Below are 8,916 nucleotides of genomic sequence, written 5' to 3'. Positions count from 1 at the left end.
GTCTCTGTGACTGTGTGTCTCTGTATCTCTGTGACTGTGTGTGTCTCTGTGACTCTGTGACTGTGTGTCTCTGTGACTGTGTGTATCCCTGTGACTGTGTGACTGTGTGTATCCCTGTGACTGTGTGTGTCTCTGTGACTCTGTGACTGTGTGTCTCTGTGACTGTGTGTGTCTCTGCGACTGTGTGTGTCTCTGTGACTGTGTGTGTCTCTGATGACTGTGTGTGTCTCTGATGACTGTGTCTCTGTGACTGTGTGTCTGTGACTGTGATTGTGTGTGTCTCTGTGACTGTGTCTCTGTGACTGTGTGTGTCTCTGTGACTGTGTGTGTCTCTGATGACTGTGTCTCTGTGACTGTGTGTGACTCTGTATCTCTGTGACTGTGTGTATCTCTGTGACTGTGTGTGTCTCTGTGACTGTGTGTGACTCTGTGACTGTGTGTCTCTGTGACTGTGTGTGACTCTGTGACTGTGTGTATCTCTGTGACTGTGTGTCTCTGTGACTGTGATTGTGTGTGTCTCTGCGACTGTGTCTCTGTGACTGTGTGTCTGTGACTGTGTGTGTGTGTGTGTGTGTGTGTGTGTGTCTGTGACTGTGTGTATCTATGTGTCTCTGCGACTGTGTGTGTCTCTGCGACTGTGTCTCTGTGACTGTGTGTCTGTGACTGTGTGTGTGTGTGTGTGTGTGTGTGTGTGTGTCTGTGACTGTGTGTATCTATGTGTCTCTGCGACTGTGTGTGTCTCTGCGACTGTGTCTCTGTGACTGTGTCTCTGTGACTGTGATTGTGTGTGTCTCTGCGACTGTGTGTGTCTCTGCGACTGTGTCTGTCTCAGTGACTGTGTGTGCGTCTGTGACTGTGTGTGGGTCTGTAACTCTGTGACTATGTGTGGGTCTCTGTGACTGTGTCTCCGTGACTGTGTCTCTGTGATTGTGTGTCTGTGACTGTGCGTGTCTCTGTGACTGTGTGCGTGTGACTGTGTGTGTCTCTGTGACTGTTTGTGACTCTGTGACTGTGTGTCTCTGTATCTTTGTGACTGTGTGTCTCTGTGACTGTGTGTGTCTCTGTGACTGTTTGTGACTCTGTGACTGTGTGTCTCTGTATCTCTGTGACTGTGTATCTCTGTGACTGTGTATCTCTGTGACTGTGTGTGTCTCTGTGGCTCTGTGACTGTGTGTGTCTCTGTGTCCCTGTGACTGTGTGTATCTCTGTGACTGTGTGTGTCTCTGTGTCTCTGTGACTGTGTGTGTCTCTGCGACTGTGTGTATCTGTGACTGTGTCTCTGTGACTGTGACTGTGTGTGTCTCTGTGACTGTGTGTGTCTGTGACTGTATGTCTCTGCGACTGTGTGTGTCTGTGACTGTGATTGTGTGTGTCTCTGTGACTGTGTATCTCTGTGACTGTGTGTCTCTGCGACTGTGTGTGTCTGTGTGTGTCTCTGTGACTGTGACTGTGTGTGTCTGTGACTGTGTGTCTCTTTGACTGTGTATGTGTGTGTCTGTGACTGTGTAACTCTGTGACTGTGTGTGTCTCTGTGACTGTGTGTCTCTGTGACTGTGTGTGTCTCTATGACTCTGTGACTGGGTGTCTCTGTGACTGTGTGTGACTCTGTATCTCTGTGACCGTGTGTATCTCTGTGACTGTGTGTGTCTCTATGACTCTGTGACTGTGTGTGTCTCTGTGACTGTGTGTGTCTCTGTATCTCTGTGACCGTGTGTGTCTCTATGACTCTGTGACTGTGTGTGACTCTGTGACTGTGTGTCTCTGTGACTGTGTGTATCTCTGTGACTGTGTGTATCTCTGTGACCGTGTGTATCTCTGTGACTGTGTGTGTCTCTGTATCTCTGTGACTGTGTGTCTCTGTGACTCTGTGACTGTGTGTCTCTGTGACTGTGTGTGTCTCTGTATCTCTGTGACCGTGTGTGTCTCTATGACTCTGTGACTGTGTGTGACTCTGTGACTGTGTGTCTCTGTGACTGTGTGTATCTCTGTAACTGTGTGTATCTCTGTGACCGTGTGTATCTCTGTGACTGTGTGTGTCTCTGTATCTCTGTGACTGTGTGTCTCTGTGACTCTGTGACTGTGTGTCTCTGTATCCCTGTGATTGTGTGTGTCTCTGTGACTCTGTGACTGTGTGTCTCTGTATCTCTGTGACTGTGTGTATCTCTGTGACTCTGTGTCTCTGTATCTCTGTGACTGTGTGTGTCTCTGTGACTCTGTGACTGTGTGTCTCTGTGACTGTGTGTGTCTCTGTGACTCTGTGACTGTGTGTCTCTGTGACTGTGTGTGTCTCTGTGTCTCTGTATCTCTGTGACTGTGTGTATCTCTGTGACTGTGTGTGTCTCTGTATCTCTGTGACTGTGTGTGTCTCTGTGACTCTGTGACTGTGTGTCTCTGTGACTGTGTGGCTCTGTGACTGTGTGTATCTCTGTATCTCTGTGACTGTGTGTGTCTCTGTATCTCTGTGACTGTGTGTGTCTCTGTATCTCTGTGACTGTGTGGCTCTGTGACTGTGTGTGTCTCTGTGTCTCTGTATCTCTGTGACTGTGTGTGTCTCTGTGACTCTGTGACCGTGTGTATCCCTGTGACTGTGTGTGTCTCTGTATCTCTGTGACTGTGTGTGTCTCTGTATCTCTGTGACTGTGTGTATCTCTGTGACTGTGTGTCTCTCTGCGACTGTGTGTCTGTGACTGTGTGCGTCTCTGCGACTGTGTGTCTGTGACTGTGTGTGTCTGTGACTGTGTGTGTGTGACTGTGTGTGTCTGTGACTGTGTGTGTCTGTGACTGTGTGTGTGTGACTGTGTGTGTCTCTGTGACTGTGTGTGTGTGTGACTGTGTGTGTGTGTGACTGTGTGTGTGTGTGTGATTCTGTAACTCTGTGACTATGTGTGGGTCTCTGTGACTGTGTGTGACTCTGACTGTGTGTCTCTTTGACTGTGTATGTGTGTGTCTGTGACTGTATAACTCTGTGACTGTGTGCGTCTCTGTGACTGTGTCTCTGTATCTCTGTGGCGGTGTGTCTGTGACTGTGTGTCTCTGTGACTGTGTGTGTCTCTGTGGCGGTGTGTCTGTGACTGTGTGTCTCTGTGACTGTGTGTGTCTCTGTGACTGTGTCTCTGTGACTGTGTGTGTCTGTGACTGTGTGTGTGTGTGTGTGTGTGTGTGTGTGTGTGTGACTGTGTCTCTGTGACTGTGATTGCGTGTGTGTCTGCGACTGTGTGTGTCTGCGACTGTGTGTCTCTGCGACTGTGTGTCTCTGCGACTGTGTGTCTGTGACTGTGACTGTGTGTGTCTCTGTGCCTGTGTCTCTGTGACTGTGATTCTGTGTGTCTCTGTGACTGTGTGTGTGTCTGTGTCTGTGATTGTGTGTGTCTGTGACTGTGTGTGTCTGTGACTGTGTAACTCTGTGACTGTGTGTGTCTCTGTGACTGTGTGTCTCTGTGACTGTGTGTGTCTCTGTGACTGTGTGTCTCTGTGACTGTGTGTGTCTCTGTGACTGTGTGTCTCTGTGACTGTGTGTGTCTCTGTGACTGTGTGTCTCTGTAACTGTGTGTGTCTCTGTATCTCTGTGACCGTGTGTATCTCTGTGACTGTGTGTATCTCTGTGACTGTGTGTCTCTGTGACTGTGTGTGTCTCAGTATCTCTGTGACCGTGTGTATCTCTGTGACTGTATGTGTCTCTGTGACTCTGTGACTGTGTGTCTCTGTGACTGTGTGTGTCTCTGTGACTGTGTGTGTCTCTGTGACTGTGTGTGTCTCTGTGACTGTGTGTCTCTGTAACTGTGTGTGTCTCTGTATCTCTGTGACCGTGTGTATCTCTGTGACTGTGTGTATCTCTGTGACTGTGTATCTCTGTGACTGTGTGTGTCTCTGTATCTCTGTGACCGTGTGTCTCTGTGACTGTGTGTCTCTGTGACTGTGTGTGTGTCTGTATCTCTGTGACCGTGTGTATCTCTGTGACTGTTTGTGACTCTGTGACTGTGTGTCTCTGTGACTGTGTGTCTCTGTGACTGTGTGTCTCTGTGACTGTGTGTGTCTCTGTGACTGTGTGTATCTCTGTGACTGTGTGTGTCTCTGTATCTCTGTGACTGTGTGTATCTCTGTGACTGTGTGTGTCTCTGTGTCTCTGTGACTGTGTGTGTCTCTGTATCTCTGTGACTGTGTGTATCTCTGTGACTGTGTGTGTCTCTGTGACTGTTTGTCTCTGTGACTGTGTGTATCTCTGACTGTGTGTTTCTCTGTGACTGTGTGTCTCTGTGACTGTGTGTGTCTCTGTGACTGTGTGTCTCTGTGACTCTGTGACTGTGTGTATCTCTGTGACTGTGTGTGACTCTGTGACTGTGTGTATCTCTGTGACTGTGTGTATCTCTGTGACTGTGTGTCTCTGTGACTCTGTGACTGTGTGTATCTCTGACTGTGTGTTTCTCTGTGACTGTGTGTGTCTCTGTGACTGTGTGTATCTCTGTGACTGTGTGTCTCTGTGACTGTGTGTCTCTGTGACTCTGTGTATCTCTGACTGTGTGTATCTCTGTGACTGTGTGTATCTCTGTGACTGTGTGTATCTCTGTGACTGTGTGTCTCTGTGACTCTGTGACTGTGTGTATCTCTGACTGTGTGTATCTCTGTGACTGTGTGTATCTCTGTGACTGTGTGTGACTCTGTGACTGTGTTTATCTCTGACTGTGTGTATCTCTGTGACTGTGTGTATCTCTGTGACTGTGTGTATCTCTGTGACTGTGTGTCTCTGTGACTCTGTGACTGTGTGTATCTCTGACTGTGTGTATCTCTGTGACTGTGTGTCTCTGTGACTGTGACTGTGTGTATCTCTGACTGTGTGTATCTCTGTGACTGTGTGTATCTCTGTGACTGTGTGTCTCTGTGACTGTGTGTATCTCTGTGACTGTGTGTATCTCTGTGACTGTGTGTATCTCTGTGACTGTGTGTCTCTGTGACTCTGTGTGTGTGTGTGTGTGTGTGTGCGTCTGTGACTGTGTGTCTCTGTGAGAGTGTGTCTCTGTGACTCTGTGTGTGTGTGTGTGTGTGTGTGTGTGTGTGTGAGTGTCTGTGACTGTGTGTCTCTGTGAGAGTGTGTCTCTGTGACTCTGTGTGTGTGTGTGTGTGTGTGTGTGTGTGTGACTATGACTGTGTGAGTGTCTGTGACTGTGTGTCTCTGTGAGAGTGTGTCTCTGTGACTCTGTGTGTGTGTGTGTGTGTGTGTGTCTGTGACTATGACTGTGTGTGTGTCTGTGAGAGTGTGTCTCTGTGACTCTGTGTGTGTGTGTGTGACTATGACTGTGTGTGTGTCTGTGACAGTGTGTCTCTGTGACTCTGTGTGTGTGCGTGTGTGTGTGTGTGTGTACGTGTCTGTATCTGTCTGTGTAAGGGGTCATGAACCTGGGAGTCTCTGTTTGACCTGTGTGTCCCCCCTGCTCTTTCAGATGAAGCTTTGGAGGAGGAGGAGGAGGAGGGGACGGAGGCGGATCTGGAGGACGTGGACCTCATCATTCACACCGAGTCTGAATCCCACCCCAAGTGGCAACGAACGCAGGAGATTCGGACCGTCTGAAACCCCTGCCTTCCCACAGACCCCTCTGCCCCGTGAGAGAGAGAGAGAGAGAGAGAGAACACAGTCCACACTCCCGATCAAGGGACCGCTCGACCTGCCCCCTCTCCCACTCCGCCTCGGGTCTGCTGAAACCCTCATCCATGTTACCTCCAGACTGGACCACTCCAACGCTCTCCTGGCCGGCCTCCCGTCTCCCACCCTCCGCAAACTCCAGCTCATCCAAAACTCTGCTGCCCCCCGTATCCTAACTCGCACCGAGTCCCGTTCACCCATCACCCCCCCTGTGCTCGCTGACCTACATCGGCTCCCGGTCTGGGAACGCCTCGATTTTAAAATTCTCATCCTCGTTTTCCAATCCCTCCACGGCCTCGCTCCCCCCTCCCTATCTCTGGAACCTCCTCCAGCCCCTACAACCCTCCGCCATCTCTGCGCTCCCAAGTGTCGAGGCTCGGTCTGTCTCACTCTCCCCCCGGAGTCAGACGGTCGGGGGTTCGAGCCCCCACTCCAGAGACTCGAGCCCCATAATCCAGGGCCGACACTCCCCCCGGTGCCTGTACTGAGGGAGCGCCGCACTGTCGGAGGGTCGGTACTGAGGGAGCGCCGCACTGTCGGAGGGTCGGTACTGAGGGAGCGCCGCACTGTCGGAGGGTCGGTACTGAGGGAGCGCCGCACTGTCGGAGGGTCGGTACCGAGGGAGCGCCGCACTGTCGGAGGGTCGGTACCGAGGGAGCGCCGCACTGTCGGAGGGTCGGTACCGAGGGAGCGCCGCACTGTCGGAGGGTCGGTACCGAGGGAGCGCCGCACTGTCGGAGGGTCGGTACCGAGGGAGCGCCGCACTGTCGGAGGGTCGGTACCGAGGGAGCGCCGCACTGTCGGGGGGTCGGTACCGAGGGAGCGCCGCACTGTCGGAGGGTCGGTACCGAGGGAGCGCCGCACTGTCGGAGGGTCGGTACCGAGGGAGCGCCGCACTGTCGGGGGGTCGGTACCGAGGGAGCGCCGCACTGTCGGAGGGTCGGTACCGAGGGAGCGCCGCACTGTCGGAGGGTCAGTACTGAGGGAGCGCCGCACTGTCGGAGGGGCAGTACTGAGGGAGCGCCGCACTGTCGGAGGGTCGGTACTGAGGGAGCGCCGCACTGTCGGAGGGTCGGTACTGAGGGAGCGCCGCACTGTCGGAGGGTCGGTACCGAGGGAGCGCCGCGCTGTCGGAGGGTCGGTACCGAGGGAGCGCCGTACTGTCGGAGGGTCGGTACCGAGGGAGCGCCGCGCTGTCGGAGGGTCGGTACCGAGGGAGCGCCGCGCTGTCGGAGGGTCGGTACCGAGGGAGCGCCGTACTGTCGGAGGGTCGGTACTGAGGGAGCGCTCCATACACACATGCTCACACTTGCACACACAGAATTTAATGATGATGAAATGACAGTTGAAGGGGTGAGAGAGAGGGGTGTCGGTGAGCTCTCTGTACACCCAGCGAAGCCACACTGGACGGTGGGGCTGTGACGGGGAGAGTTTAGACTGTGAATGGAAGCAGTAAACGGCCAGCACTGTATCTCGTCTCTGTAAAAATCACTGCCGGTCAATAAAGATTATTAGAGCCACAGTTCCCTCCTTCGACTGAGTTTCTCAACGCATGACATAGAGGAGGGGATCCAGTGAGGGGAAAGGAGGTGGAGATCCAGTGAGGGGATTGGGGGAGGGGAGGAGAGGATCCAGTGAGGGGAGGGGAGGGAAGGAGAGGATCCAGTGAGGGGAGGGGAGGAGAGGATCCAGTGAGGGGGTTAGGGGAGGGAAGGAGGGGATCCAGTGAGGGGATTGGGGGAGGGAAGGAGAGGATCCAGTGAGGGGAGGGGAGGGGAGGAGAGGATCCAGTGAGGGGATTGGGGGAGGGAAGGAGAGGATCCAGTGAGGGGAGGGGAGGAGAGGATCCAGTGAGGGGATTGGGGGAGGGGAGGAGAGGATCCAGTGAGGGGATTGGGGGAGGGGAGGAGAGGATCCAGTGAGGGGAGGAGAGGATCCAGTGAGCGGATTGGGGGGGGGCGGGGGGAGGAGAAGAGCCAGTGAGGAGACTGGAGGGAGGGGGAGAGGATCCAGTGAGGGGGAGGGGATCCAGTGAAGAGAGGGGATCCAGTGAGGGGAGGAGGGGATCCAGTGAGGGGAGGGGAGGAGAGGAGCCAGTGAGAGGACTGGGGGGGTGGAGAGGGTCCAGTGAGGGGACTGGATGGAGGGGGAGAGGATTCAGTGAGGGGAATGGGTGCAGGGGCTCCTCTGGGGTGGCCGGGGTAGGAGAGGGGATCCAGTGAGGGGACTGGGAGAGGGGATCCAGTGAGGGGACTGGGAGAGGGGCTCCAGTGGGGGGGATCCAGTGAGGGAACTGGGGAGGGAGGGAGGGAGGGGACCCAGTGGGAGGGGGGCGGGACTTGACTGGGTGGAGGAGGCGCACAAGAAGACATGAGAAATGTATTTCCAGGCAGCCGCCAACACAATGGTTGTAAATGTCCCGCCCAGTGAGGTACTGAGCCCAACACAGAGCTGACTCCCACCCCAGGGTCTGTTGAACCCGGGTTGGGGGGGGTGTGGGTGGTAGAGGGGCTACAATTGGTCCTGGGTTAAGGAGGAAGAGATAAATCGCCCGACTGTGAAGATATTCCACTGCGGAGTTCGTCGCGGGCACACTCCAGTTCCAGTGAGCATTTAGGCGAGTGACTCACCTCCTGACTCCCCAAAGCCTTTCCACCATCCACAAGGCACAAGTCAGGAGTGTGATGGAATACTCTCCACTTGCCTGGATGAGTTGCAGCTCCAACAACACTCAAGAAGCTCGACACCATCCAAGACAAAGCAGCCCGCTTGATTGGCACCCCATCCACCACCCTAAACATTCACTCCCTTCACCACCGGCGCACCGTGGCTGCAGTGTGTACCATCCACAGGATGCACTGCAGCAACTCGCCAAGGTTTCTTCGACAGCACCTCCCAAACCCGCGACCTCTACCACCTAGAAGGACAAGAGCAGCAGGCACATGGGAACAACACCACCTGCACGTTCCCCTCCAAGTCACACACCATCCCGACTTGGAAATATATCGGCCGTTCCTTCATCGTCACTGGGTCAAAATCCTGGAACTCCCTTCCTAACATCACTGTGGAGAATCTTCACCACACGGACTGCAGCGGTTCAAGAAGGCGGCTCACCACCACCTTCTCAAGGGCGGTTAGGGATGGGCAATAAATGCCGGCCCGCCAGCGACGCCCACATCCCATGAATGAATAATAAAAAAAAACCTGCCAGGAGTCACTGGTGATTGGGAGCAGCAACCCCTGGACGATTCACCCTCCTCCTCCTCACCCTCCTCCTCCTA

Source organism: Heptranchias perlo, unplaced genomic scaffold (assembly GCF_035084215.1).
Source record: "Heptranchias perlo isolate sHepPer1 unplaced genomic scaffold, sHepPer1.hap1 HAP1_SCAFFOLD_900, whole genome shotgun sequence".
Taxonomy (NCBI): Eukaryota; Metazoa; Chordata; class Chondrichthyes; order Hexanchiformes; family Hexanchidae; genus Heptranchias; species Heptranchias perlo.
This window is presented reverse-complemented; position numbering follows the sequence as displayed.